The sequence below is a fragment of the Notothenia coriiceps genome, unplaced genomic scaffold (genome assembly GCF_000735185.1).
Source record: "Notothenia coriiceps isolate Sejong01 unplaced genomic scaffold, NC01 NC01_scaffold00027765, whole genome shotgun sequence".
Classification (NCBI taxonomy): Eukaryota; Metazoa; Chordata; class Actinopteri; order Perciformes; family Nototheniidae; genus Notothenia; species Notothenia coriiceps.
In genome coordinates, this window is record NW_011360466.1 from 149,706 (window position 1) to 159,025 (window position 9,320).

At 43.6% G+C, this 9,320-nt stretch overlaps 1 protein-coding gene across 10 annotated transcripts in view; it reads left to right on the forward strand.

Moving 5' to 3' along the window:
* Window positions 1–9,320, forward strand: part of eya4 (EYA transcriptional coactivator and phosphatase 4) — a 50,514-nt gene that overhangs the window by 34,352 nt on the left and 6,842 nt on the right. The gene's annotated exons all lie outside the window — the stretch shown is intronic.

Below are 9,320 nucleotides of genomic sequence, written 5' to 3' on the forward strand. Positions count from 1 at the left end.
GCTCGCGGCGTTCTTGTGAAATTGCCGCGGACGTTTTCTGAAGTGCTGTTGTAGTCTTTGTGAACTGCAGCACTGCGTTTTCGTTGAAGGCTGCTGGCGTTCTCTGAAAGCTCGTTGTTTTCATGAAATGCCTGCTCGTTTTTTGTGCAATGCTGCGGCGTTTTCTGCCATGGTTGTAGGTTTCTGAAATGTGGGCACTTTCCTGCCGAATGTTTTGTTTTTCTGCAATGCTGTTGTGTTATTTGGTGAATGCTGTGGCGCTATTGTGAAATGCTGTTGGTTTTCTGAAATGCTGGCTGGTCGTCTTGCACTTCGGCCACCCATAGAATCACAGCTGGGGCAAAAAACGTGTTGAAATGCGTACATGAACCAACTTTAGGATAATAACATGTAAGACACGAGTGGGATCTGATTTAACATCTACATTCCTGATCGAGCGGCGTACTTTCGCTCAACTTAAAGGCCTACGAGTAAGTACTTTTTGAGAGAACACCAGCTCAAGCGCGCTACGAATTTTAAATCACACCAGCCGCCAAACAATCTGCACTTCTTATAGAGCCCCTCCTCCTCACCCCCACACACCGCCCTGACCACATGAGGCACAAGATAAGTTTGTGCACAGATGGAAGTCTGACAGGCAGGTCGCGCCCCTCCCAGTTAATTTTAGCCGGGCCCGCTACAATGATTGTCGTCGGCTATTTTTACAGCGTACCCACGCACCGGTCTCCCAGTTTTAAAACAAAAAGTAGCCATTGTCCACCCTTAACTATATCATTGCTATCGGGGAATGTTAACGAACATCCCAGGCAATATACAACACCAACGTGTTTTCTGATAAATCGCCATTGAATTTGACTGAAGATTGTCAGCTGCTTCCTCTTCCGTTTTTCTCCTCTATACGTAAAGGCTGCAGCAGCTTTGACCAATTTCTTTAAAAACATACTCTCACCAACATAACTCAGGTAATACCCAGCATCGTTTGCTCGTGAAAGCGATTATAACTGTCCACGTTACCATCCTGTGTTCCTTCCGGTACTATTTCTTTCTCTTTGATTCCCTCACTCGTTCCTGCTCATCCAGCCGGGGTAGGTTACTTCCCCCTGCAAGACTAGCCCTCGCGCACGGAGACCCCCCGTCAGCAGCCGCACGATGCCACCATCTTTGTTTACCTATACAACCCGTTTGCTTTTTTACATCTTACCTGTCTAGCCTGCTAGCTTTTCCTGGCCTCAGCGGACAACAGCACTTGTTTATGTAAAGAACCTAGCTAACCCTACCGTTTTTTAAGAGGTTTATTTTGACATGAAGTTTAAAGTGAGACAATCATCAGTCAGATACAAGTGTATTTACAACAGGCAAACCAATCAAGTTTTAGTTCCTTGGTATTACCAATATCCAAAACAGCTCTCGTGTTTTTTAGCTTTTGAAACGAGCCTTACCCACTATAGAGTTTATATACAACATCTTAAAACACGAAAGATAAAACAATCAAGAGAGCTGAGTTCTGAATAATCGTTAAACAGCATCATTTAACTAACAGCCTCCTTAAGGAAAGCGACAAAGAAAGGGGGACGTAGAGTCACACTGTGTTGATCACTAGATCCATATTTTTAGGAAAATTGAGAATTGACTAACCATGTGATTACAAAGGATCTTGACTTTGACTTTCGATAAGCTCTGCATTCAACTTGAAGAAAGCGAGTAGTATATATACAATGATCCTATGTTATCATATATCAATTGTCATATACTTTGGCGTTTTGCAATTTTGTGTATTGGAAGATATATCGTTAGTTTTTATTCGAAATAGTCAGGCTAATCCTGAAAGTGCTTCCGTTAACACATTTTGCTGCCATGTTTCGGGTAGAGTTGTCTAACATATTTTTTGGTAGAGGGGATCTATGTAAGCATGGTTCTAGGTGGTGTAAAGTTTAAGAATATTTTGTGACTTCAGAGGCCATTTCCAGGCCAATTTTTCAGATTGCTGCTCGAAATGACTGCCCACAATCAACTATCAGAATACTTCCCCAATCACCAAGGGCCCTATAGATAATCCTGGTAATGCAAAAGAAAGGTGACAGCAGTGGGATGGCTGCAGAAGTGTCAGATGTAAATGGTGTTATGTGGTTACGAGAAAATAGAGCTTAGACCATTGAAAAAAGTCAAAAATTAATTTCCGCCTAAAAGAAACAGTTTTTAGAGTGAATATCAGCTTGGAAACACTGAGATAGTAGCCCAAATAATTAGGAATCATGATCCAATGTATGCGAGGTACTTTTGCTAAGTTAGAGCACAGTAATTTCAACAGGTGAAATACTCCACACACAGGCTCTCTGCAATCATGTACAGTGCTTCCCCCCCCCCCAAGCGGAAATATATATGATTCTCCGAGGTGACCTTCGTGGCTAACGCTTTTCTGCACTTTTCTAAAGTTGCCTACTTCTTTGACATACCCCCACACCAAACACCCCCCAGCTTGGATACCCATGATAAGACAAAATATTTTTGTGGATTACGAGGATCATCTTCCATAATGGAACCATTGTAATGTATACACAAATATACATAAAACATTAAATAAAAACTAAACAATAAAAATGAATCCAGCTGTAGGTCGATAAGACAGAGCACTAGGGGTTAGGCATGTTCAAGCCAACAGGCGTGTTTATTTGGAGGAGGGAGGGAAAATTTATCAGACAAGGTATACGTCCAAGGCAGTGTGGGGCCACTAGAATCCCTGGTGTCCTACGAGGGGAGGGACAGGCCAATGGGGCACAGAGACCACTGAGAGGAAAGAGACACAAGGTCAGATGGCACAATAACTGGAATGCCCAGCAAGGTAGTAAACTTGGTAAGTATAGAATCTCGCGTACCACTACCGTTAGGACCTCGAAGGCCCTTCAGCTCAAGTTTGCTGGTCTACAGACGGCGATCTGTACGCCCTGCGCCCTCAGTACACGTGCTGATGTGAGAGGGCTGAGCATCGCACACTGGAAGATCTCGTTGTTGACGTTGCTTTTCACCTTTCTGGCGGCCTGCACCAGAACATCGCAGATCAAGATGTCTCTGCACCGTTAGTCTCTTGAATTCATTGGAGTTCATGTCCACCGCTTCCAGAGCAATCACGCACCACTGCAAAGAGCCTCTCTGCGACGACAATGTCCTGTTATGCTTGACAGCCATGCTTGCATCGACACACGTCAGCAGTACGCATGTGAGCTTGCTACAAGTTCCTTGTAAGAGCATGGGGACCAGCATACCATTCGATTCATCTGCCAATACACATTGATTGGTGCAGCGGGCAGTTGTGATCTGCTCACCTAGTGCACCGTTTCCCAAACCTTCGTTGTGTAGTGGGCCCCTCTTGAGGTTGCATTGACAGCATGCATCTTCTGTTGTGGTATGTATCACAACTTGGCTAAGTTTTCAGACAGCGAACTTCTTGCATCGAGTTGCTGGTTGACTAAGGTCATAGAGCTTACCATACAAACTAGTTCTGCCAGGATAGGAAAAGTAAGAGAGTTTTACTGGTAGCATTCATCGCTCACCAAGTTGTACTGGAGAAATGCGGGATAGACTGCGCAATACGTTCCATGCCTGTCCTTTTTCGCATTCCGGTGAACTGGCTCTGCGATATCACATCCAGTGATGGCCATGAAATGCCCACAGACCAGTCCGAGCGTCTCATGGTATTGTGATTTGATGGGATTTTGGATGTAGCGTGGTTTCTTAGCTGTTCCTGCTTTCATCCAAACTTCTTGGCTTAGTTGGTTTGCAAATACAAGTAGTAGCAGCAACACATTCGTGTCTCGGCACTGAATGATGAGCCTCTGAAACCCTTTCATGGTTGCATCAGCTGCATGTAGTAGTATGCGTGTATCCGCGCTTCTTCATGTGTAGCTTGTAGGGGAGATACATCAATCCCAGCTGCTGACGTGACTTTTTCAGGATCCTCAACCCTCCACTGAATAACAATTTCCTCATCATAAAAGCTGCACATGATTCTCAAGCCTCAGTTGATAGGAAATGGGTAAGGTTGGCTGTTTTTCATCCATTTCAATGAAGCTATTCCAGTTAGCAGGTAGCTTTACATCTCTACTCACAATTGTGCGAACTTTCGCTGAGTAGTGCTGCGTTTTGTTCTTGTTCCACTCCTTGATGGAGTTTTGTTGGTACCGATCAAACACTATATCCACTCTGGTGACGTTCCCATGTAGATTAGATGCAACTCTCTGTGTGAACACATCTGCATATTCCCCGAAGGTTGATGCATTGTGAGGTTTTCCCATGGCTCTTACTAAGGCCATTCCATCAATGATGGTGCATGTTCTCATAACAGATGGACTGAGCTCTGTTTCCTTTACACCAGCTTGTAGTATGGTGGCTAAGTCAGCTTTGTTTGTAGCCCTGAGCACTGAATCTGTTGTGGCAAGTGACAGGGGGACTGCACACAGTTCTTTTTGGAGAAGCTCATCCATGTTGACCTCTCTGCCACTCTCCATGGATACAATGATGCGGCGAAAAATATCCCTGTCAGGCTTCACACATTTGGATCTGAGTTGTTCAAGCTTGGTATCTGTGCTGTATAGGCTTGAGAATGTTTTCGGTTTTCTCTTGGTGAGACTGGCGTGGAAGTCTGTGTTTGTTGTGCCCAGTCGGTTTTTCACAAACTCAGTGATAGTTTTTTTGCCAGACTCTGCAGCATGTGTAAGGTCATTCAGTATCTCTTCTGAGGCAACATCACCAGTTGTCAGGGACACTAAATCATACATATGCTCTTGTTGGAAGACGTATCTCTGGAACTGATCAACAAGTTGAATGACATTGTGATTATCCCTCTTGATTCTTGATTGAAGGCAGTCTTTGTGCGTCTCCTCCTCCTCATCGTCGTCATCATGTGTCAGTCCAAACGGGGATCTGGTATCCTCTGCCAAGGATGCACGTTCATTGTAGGTGATGGACCAACGGTTTCTTGCTGGATAGTTTCTTGTGATGCCTATCAATCCTCCACAACCTTTCCCGTTTTATTGATGTGTTCAAGGCGAAGGTCGAAAGGCACCTCGTTGAAGCTGTGTTTGGTCTCCTTGGCTACAAAATCACCATAGGAAGCCCTGGTAGACCTCTGGTGCTGTCTGTGCCAGCTGTTCCATGTCTGCTATGAACACAGCACCCCATCTTGTGTAATGGGTGTGATCATACGCAGCAAACCAAGGCATCATGCTCTTGAAGGCTGACATGTACAGGTTCCAATCACCACATCTCAGTGCCCGGGTGAACGCAAGGAGAATAGACACAAGGTCCATGGTACTGTCTCCAGAAGGTAAAGGTTGGCTTGTCTTCATTGGCCTTGTCAAACGTACAAGGAGATCTTGAATCTCCCCAACTTTCAGCACAAGTCCTCATAGCATGCTGAAACTGCTTCCATTCTCCACTTCCTATGTGCCCAGACAGTGCATCTGCCACTCTAAGGCAACTGTTGTCGATTGTGGCAGTCATTATCTTCCATCCATTGCAGAAAGCTTGGCCACAATATTCTCAAAGTGCTTCAAAGGTTAGCTTGTGTGCACGGGCTACACGGTTCCATCCCTTTCCCTTCATGATGTTTTCAGCTGTGTTCTTTCCAAACACACCACTTTCTCCAAGGATGTCTCTCAGTCCAGAATCAGCAAGATGCTGGCCCAATGACCTTTGAAAAGTTCATTTGCACATGAAAGCCACCCAGGAGAATAACAATATTCTCGCACTCTTTTTTGGTGATGCCACTGAAGCATCTTTGCTTTGCAGTAGAGCTGCTCATCAAAGGTTATGACTGTGTACCTTTGGGGCCCAGCTGTGTAATCATTTTGGGCAGTTTTGTAACATGCTGGTTTTATGATATCCAGCTACTGTTTCTGGTGATATAACTGGTTATCCCAAGATGGATTTCAGTGTGCACAGAATCCAGGCAAAGATCCTAGTTGCATTGCTATCGTGGCTGCCCAGTGGGCTTCTGTGATTCCATTTTAGCATCCTTGAGGCTCAAACATCCCTGGTGGAATTGAGAATGACTTTGCTCTGGCTGATATCAGCTTCACTTTGGGGAATTTGTTCTTGAGGTTCACTTCGTCTGGAAAGCTGCAGTCTGGGAGGCATGAAAGGTTCCTTTCCCATCAAAGGGTTTCTTCATTAATGTCGATGTTGTCATTTGCATACATGATGTATCCAGGGAGCTTTGCATTGACAAAGTTTTGTGGAAATAAATACTCTACCATTGTCAAAGTATTGTTTCACAGCCTCGTTTGCCTTATAGCAGTATCTGTTCTCAGCACTGACTCGTAGCTTATACTGTGCCCAGCAGCATGAAGTAAACTGCACTAAGCCCTTTGAGCGTGTAGCTTGGGTGTACTGCAACTCCAATTCCAATGTGCTTGGTGTTGGTCTTTGTCCACCAGATGCCAGGAACACAATGTCTTGAGCAATGCTGGAGTAGTTTTGTGTTCACGGTTTGTTTATCCATATTTTCTTGGTCGTCATCATCAGTGCATAGAAGTCGTAACAGCAGGTACAAACTCTCAGGCACCACCTTCTTCGCTAATGGTGCTGGATCAATCCCTCCCATTACATCATGTCTTGGGGACTCCCTGATGTTGCCTTGATTTTACCCATACAGCTATACGTAGTGACCTTGATCGTTTTAATGACACCCCATTTCTCATACATTTGGCGCATCTACTGATCATCTCACATTGTCAAGTAAGCAGTCTCATCGTCAATCAGGAAATAACACAAACATCTCAGCCATTCTCATTCCGTGAGATGTTACACAATCTTGGGATTCCAACAATAGTACTATCATCATTGCATCTCCGATTGTTTACATCTTAAGGATATTTCAATGAATGCATGAGCAAGCCTAACAGCTAGTCCATTCTTCAAAGGTAGAGAATTATAGTCATCAAGCGGCTTCGGTTGGGTACACTCCAAATGTATCACGTCAAATTAATGCTTTCTCCCTTCAAAGCAATGTGTCACAGTATAAGCTACGAGTCAGCGTTGAAATGATGGACGCTGTGGTATAGTTCCGAGGGCGTGTACCAAGTGAAATTCTGTTGGCACAAATAATGTATTTCACCATTCAAGCATGTTGTCATATACAGTTTTCAGGTGAAAGATTATATGTTATGTATCGTCCTGGTCAAGGCAGTAACTCAGCTGCATCTCACACACTTAAGTCTAATGCAAAAAGCTCCTATCGGGTCTACAGCATCTTGTACGTAGTGCATAGAGTATATTTCCACCGAGGAATGCCATTGCAACAGGCCAACATTAATGTAAAATGATGTGAATGCAGCCCTCTGAACAGCAATCATACGTCAATTGATCCTCAAGCAAATCCTACAGTGGGAATCCTCGATCATGCAACCAGCTCAAAGTCATTCTCAATTCCACCAGTGGAATGTTTGCGTCAAGACTAAAATAATCGTGTGGAGGTTTCTCCGAAACTCCATATTCCATCCTGACAAGAAGTGCACATACATTTACACCATGAAATAGACTGGGAATACAAACACCAATTTGCACTTCTAATGCCAGCAACGAGGAGCATTATACCTACGGTTCCTGTGTGCTCCTCATATAGACAGTGTGTACACAGTGCATTTTAAGTCACTTTTCGCAATGACAGAGCAGCATCTACTGCAATGCAGCCATGTAGCAATGATCTTATGCAGATGATACGCTCTCGGCTTTTATCTCCAAGAAAACTCTGCGTCCGATCTGAGCAGTATCAACACATTGTGACATACTTTGTAATCTTTACCTCGTGTCAAAGCGTTGGCGCAAATACTGATTTCATGTGCATGTCCAAGTCTCGTCAGCATGCATCTGTATCCCAAAGCATACTTTATCTCTTGCCTGTTATTCCGTAAAATAGGACACATTCCGTTGAGATAAGTAAGGCATTTTGGTCCCAATCATTGTAATCGACTACTACTGCCTGCTCATAATCTACTCAAAGACAGGATGCACTCTTGCGCGCCCATATGAATATTCTGAGAAGCAAATGAACTTCAGGAGTGACGGAACGACGCTCTATTTCCAGTGTGTACCACAGTGCCACCTAAACTGATCCTATCAGCAAACATTTGCTAGCATTAATACGTATTATAATTCAAAGTGCAGTCCTTCACACAAACCCATGGATGAACAATGAGGGATATAATGATAATCCTTCCACAATCTGCAACATTAGTCACTTAAGAGCGTATGTGCCATGTGCTGATATCCATATACTCGAACGGTAGCATAAGTACTTACCTTCTGTCAAGTACGTCTGTTAAATTAAGTGAAGAAATTAATCTAAATACATTTAAAAATACTTGAATGCATGTCCAATAGGAGTGGTTTTACTTAATGGAATCTAAGAGGTTTATAAGTGTTAAGGTAGTCCCTTATGTAGAGTTATTGATGACAACATTACATTTTTGTCCACAAAACTGGGTGTGCGCTCCCTGGACAACAGCCATTACTGTAGAATATATAAAACAGGGCCATTAAATGTGACCAACCCATTACTTGAGGAGGGGTCCTTTCCAAGAACCCAGGAGTACAGTGAAGACATCTCCCAACTGGAGCCCACATGGGATTGACACAAGGTCAGTTCTTGTCTAAATATTTTCATATAATTATTACTATTTCCGTAGACAGTTGTTGGAAAACTGGTTCGTTTAAAGGTTAGTTCCTTTGGTACAAACGCCCAATTTAATCTATGATCTGAATATTTTATCAATTATATTTGATTTGGATCATTGGAAAATAATGTGAAACCCCTAACCACTGTTACTCAGGATTGAAGGGAATCGGTCTTCTGCATATAGGTAGGCACAAACCTAGCAATTGTTGTTTTGAACAATGTTCCACTGGTGGGCAACGCACTGTCTCCTAGTACAATCATGAAGTCAGTTTTCCACTTATTTTTTTCCTTTACGTCCTATCATAATTGGAAACTTAACATTAGGTGGACACAGCAAACATGTAAACCCAACATTTTGTTATTCAAGTTTTTAACATGGAATAATTAGGTTTCTAAATAATGGCAAAGAGATCAGCTAAAATCTGAGTCTTTAAAAAGATGAATGGAGGTTTAAATGGACGGCTGCATTTTTGTGGATGGCCGCCGTCCAAGGATCTTCTCCCCTTACTGTGTTGTTGCTCACCCCCAACCCCTCCCTCCCTCCCCCCATCCATCTTTCAAGTTCCCCAAAACCCCCGGGCCTTCTGCCCCAACCAAACTCCCTTTCTTAGCTCCAACGACCACCCCTGTTGTTTCCATCTTCCGCTTT